The following is a 5,000-nucleotide window of genomic DNA, read 5'->3' on the forward strand; positions in this document are numbered from 1 at the left end:
ATGTGTGTGTGTATTCCATTTGTGGCACTGTGTGTCTGTGTGTGTGTATTCCATGTGAGGCACTGTGTGTGTTTGTGTGGGTGTGTTTTTGTGGTGTTTGTGTATTCCATGTTTGACACTGTGTATTTGTGTGTGTGTGTGTTCCATGTGTGGCACTGTGTGTGTGTGTGTGTTTGTGTTCCACGTGTGGCACTGTCTGTGTGCATGTGTGTTTATTCCATGTGTGGCACTGTGTATGTTTGTGTGTATTCCGTTGTGGCACTGTGTATCTGTGTGTGTGTATGTTCCATGTGTGGCACTGTGTGTGTGTGTGTGTGTGTGTGTATCCACGTGTGGCACTTTGTGTACGTTTTTGTATTCCGTGTATGGCACTGAGTGTGTGTGTGTGTGTATTCTGTGTGTGGCACTCTGTGTGTATGTGTGTATCCATGTATGGCACTGTGTGTGTGTTTGTATGTATTTCATGTATGGCAGTGTGTGTGTGTGTGTGTGTGTGGGTGTGTTTGTGTTTTCCATGTGTGGCAGTGTGTGTGTGTGCCATGTGTGTGACTGTGTGTGTATTTCATGTGTGGCAGTGTGTGTGTGTGGGTGTGTGTGTGTTCCATGTGTGGCACTGTGTGTGTGTGTGTGTGTGTGTGTGTGTGTGTGTGTGTGTGTATTCCATGTGTGGCACTGTGCGTGTTTGTATTTCGTGTTTGTGTGTGTATTCCATGTGTGGCACTGTGTGTGTGTATTCCATGTGTGGCACTGTGCGTGTTTGTGTGTATTTCGTGTGTGTGTGTGTTTATTCCATGTGTGGCACTGTGTTTGTCTGTGTGTGTTCCATGTATTGTCACTGTGTGTGTGTGTGTGTGTATATTCCATGTGTAGCACTGTGTATGTCTGTGTGTGTGTGTATTCCATTTGGGGCACTGTGTGTGTTTGTGTGGGTGTGTTTGTGTATTTCATGTTTGACATTGTGTGTGTGTGTTCCATGTGTGGCACTGTGTGTGTGTGTGTGTGTGTGTGTGTGTGTGTGTGTTTCAGGTGTGTCAGAGTGTGTGTGTGTGTGCGTGTGTGTGTGTGTGTGTGTTCCATGTGTGGCACTGTGTGTGTGTGTTTTTATTCCATGTGTGGCACTGTGCGTGTTTGTTTGTATTTCGTGTGTGTGTGTGTGTGTATTCCATGTGTGGCACTGTGTTTGTCTGTGTGTGTTCCATGTATTGTCACTGTGTGTGTGTGTGTGTGTGTGTGTGTGTGTGTGTGTATATTCCATGTGTAGCACTGTGTATGTCTGTGTGTGTGTGTGTATTCCATTTGGGGCACTGTGTGTATTTGTGTGGGTGTGTTTCTGTATTCCATGTTTGACATTGTGTGTGTGTGTGTGTGTTCCATGTGTGGCACTGTGTGTGTGTGTGTGTGTGTGTGTGTGTGTGTGTGTGTTTCAGGTGTGTCAGTGTGTGTGTGTGCGTGTGTGTGTGTGTGTGTTCCATGTGTGGCACTGTGTGTGTGTGTTTTTATTCCATGTGTGGCACTGTGCGTGTTTATTTGTATTTCGTGTGTGTGTGTGTGTGTGTGTGTGTATTCCATGTGTGGCACTGTGTGTGTGTATTTCATGTGTGGCACTGTGCGTGTTTGTGTGTATTTCGTGTGTGTGTGTGTATTCCATGTGTGGCACTGTGTTTGTCTGTGTGTGTTCCATATATTGTCACTGTGTGTGTGTGTGAGTGTGTGTGTGTATTCCAAGTGTGGCACGGTGTATGTCTGTGTGCGTGTGTGTGTATTCCATTTGGGGCACTGTGTGTGTTTGTGTGGGTGTGTTTGTGTATTCCATGTTTGACATTGTGTGTGTTTGTTCCATGTGTGGCACTGTGTGTGTGTGTGTGTGTGTGTGTGTGTGTGTGTGTTTCATGTGTGGCACTGTATGTGTGTGTGTGTATTCCATGTGTGGCACTGTGCGTGTTTGTTTGTATTTCGTGTGTGTGTGTGTTTATTCCATGTGTGGCACTGTGTTTGTCTGTGTGTATTCCATGTATTGTCACTGTGTGTGTGTGTGTGTGTGTGTGTGTGTGTGTGTGTATTCCATGTGTGGCACTGTGTGTGTCTGTGTGTGTGTGTATTCCATTTGGGGCACTGTGTGTGTTTGTGTGGGTGTGTTTCTGTATTCCATGTTTGACATTGTGTGTGTGTGTTCCATGTGTGGCACTGTGTGTGTGTGTGTGTGTGTGTGTGTGTTTCATGTGTGTCAGTGTGTGTGTGTGCGTGCGTGTGTGTGTGTGTGTGTGTGTGTGTGTATGTCTTCCATGTGTGTCATTGTGTGTGTGTATCTCATGTATGGCAGTGGGTGTGTGTGTGGGTGTGTTTGTGTTTTCCATGTGTGGCACTGTATGTATGTGTGTTCCATGTGTGTCACTGTGTGTGCGCCACGTGTGTGTGTGTTCCATGTGTGGCACTATGTGTCTGTGTGTGTGTGTGTATTCCATGTGTGGCACTGTGCGTGTTTGTTTGTATTTCGTGTGTGTGTGTGTATTCCATGTGTGGCACTGTGCGTGTTTGTGTGTATTTTTTGTGTGTGTGTGTGTGTGTGTGTGTGTATTCCATGTGTGGCACTGTGTTTGTCTGTGTGTGTTCCATGTATTGTCACTGTGTGTGTGTGTGTGTGTGTGTATATTCCATGTGTAGCACTGTGTATGTCTGTGTGTGTGTGTATTCCATTTGGGGCACTGTGTGTGTTTGTGTGGGTGTGTTTGTGTATTCCATGTTTGACATTGTGTGTGTGTGTTCCATGTGTGGCACTGTGTGTGTGTGTGTGTGTGTGTGTGTGTGTGTGTGTGTGTGTTTCAGGTGTGTGTGTGTATTCCATGTGTGGCACTGTGTGTGTGTGTGTGTGTGTGTGTGTGTTTCATGTGTGTCAGTGTGTGTGTGTGTGCGTGTGTGTGTGTTTGTGTGTGTGTGTGTATGTCTTCCATGTGTGTCATTGTGTGTGTGTATCTCATGTATGGCAGTGTGTGTGTGTGTGGGTGTGTTTGTGTTTTCCATGTGTGGCACTGTATGTATGTGTGTTCCATGTGTGTCACTGTGTGTGCGCCATGTGTGTGTGTGTTCCATGTGTGGCACTATGTGTCTGTGTGTGTGTGTGTATTCCATGTGTGGCACTGTGCGTGTTTGTTTGTATTTCGTGTGTGTGTGTGTGTGTGTATTCCATGTGTGGCACTGTGCGTGTTTGTGTGTATTTTGTGTGTGTGTGTGTATTCCATGTGTGGCACTGTGTGTGTGTGTGTGTGTGTGTTCTATGTATTGTCACTGTGTGTATGTGAGTGTGTGTGTGTGTGGCACTGTGTATGTGTGTGTGTATTCCATTTGTGGCACTGTGTGTCTGTGTGTGTGTATTCCATGTGAGGCACTGTGTGTGTTTGTGTGGATGTGTTTTTGTGGTGTTTGTGTATTCCATGTTTGACACTGTGTATTTGTGTGTGTGTGTGTTCCATGTGTGGCACTGTGTGTGTGTTCCATGTGTGTGTGTCTTCCATGTGTGGCACTATGTGTCTGTGTGTGTGTGTGTGAGTCTGTGTGTGTGTGTGTGTGTGTGTCACTGTGTGTGTGTGTGTGTGTGTGTATCTCATGTATGGCAGTGTGTGTGTGTGTGGGTGTGTTTGTGTTTTCCATGTGTGGCACTGTATGTATGTGTGTTCCATGTGTGTCACTGTGTGTGCGCCACGTGTGTGTGTGTTCCATGTGTGGCACTATGTGTCTGTGTGTGTGTGTGTATTCCATGTGTGGCACTGTGCGTGTTTGTTTGTATTTCGTGTGTGTGTGTGTATTCCATGTGTGGCACTGTATGTGTATGTGTGTGTTTCCATGTATGGCACTGTGTCTGTGTATCCATGCATGGCACTGTGTGTGTGAATCTGTGTGTGGCACTGTGTGTGTGTGTGTGTGTGTGTGTGTGTGTATGTGTGTGTGTGTGTGTATTCCTTGCGTGGCACTGTATTTGTGTGTGTATTCCTTGTATGGTACTGTGTCTGTATATCCATGTATGGCATTGTGTCTGTGTATCCATGTATGGCACTGTCTGTGTATATTCCATGTGTGGCATTGTGTGTGTGTATTCCATGTGTGGCACTGTGTCTGTGTATTCTTTGTGTGGCACTTTTCCTGTGTATCCATGTGTGATACTGTGTGTGGTGTGTGTGTGTATTCCATGTGTGGCACCGTGTGTGTGTGTGTGTGTGTGTGTGTGTGTGTGTGTGTGTGTGTGTGTGTGTGTGTGTGTGTGTGTGTGTGTGTTTCCATGTATGGCACTGTGCCTGTGTATCCATGCATGGCACTGTGTGTGGGAATCTGTGTGTGGCACTGTGTGTGTGTGCGTGTGTGTGTGTGTGTGTGTGTGAATTCCTTGCGTGGCACTGTATTTCTGTGTGTATTCCTTGTGTGGCACTGTGTGTCTGTGTATCCATGTATGGCACTGTGTATGTGTATTCCATGTGTGGCATTGTGTGTGTGTATTCCATGTGTGGCACTGTGTGCGTGTAGGTGTGTGTGTGTGTGTGTCTGTATGTGTACTTCAGGTGTGGCACTGTGTTTGTGCATTCCATGTGTGGCACTGTGAGTGTGTGTGTGTGTGTGTATGTGCGTGTATTCCATGTGTGGTGCTGTGCGTGTGTGTGTGAATCCATGTGTGGCACAGTGTGTGCGACTGTATGTGTGTGTATTTAATGTGTGGCAGTGTGTGTGTGGGTGTGTTTGTGTATTCCATGTGTGGCACTGTGTGTGTGTGTATTCCATGTGTGGCACTGTGCATGTTTGTGTGTATTTTGTTTGTGTGTGTGTATTCCATGTGTGGCACTGTGTTTGTCTGTGTGTGTTCCATGTATTGTCACTGTGTGTGTGTGTGTGTGTGTATTCCATGTGTGGCACTGTGTATGTCTCTGTGTGTGTGTATTCCATTTGGGGCACTGTGTGTGTTTGTGTGGGTGTGTTTGTATATTCCATGTTTGACATTGTGTGTGTTTGTTCCATGT

The 5,000-nt window shown here is 46.2% G+C and overlaps 1 protein-coding gene across 1 annotated transcript in view; it reads left to right on the forward strand.

Annotated features, from left to right (window-relative positions):
- Positions 1-5,000, forward strand: part of LOC144695762 (gamma-aminobutyric acid type B receptor subunit 1-like) — a 255,785-nt gene that overhangs the window by 134,576 nt on the left and 116,209 nt on the right. The window lies entirely within an intron of this gene.

This window comes from Cetorhinus maximus, chromosome 21, assembly GCF_964194155.1.
Source record: "Cetorhinus maximus chromosome 21, sCetMax3.hap1.1, whole genome shotgun sequence".
Classification (NCBI taxonomy): Eukaryota; Metazoa; Chordata; class Chondrichthyes; order Lamniformes; family Cetorhinidae; genus Cetorhinus; species Cetorhinus maximus.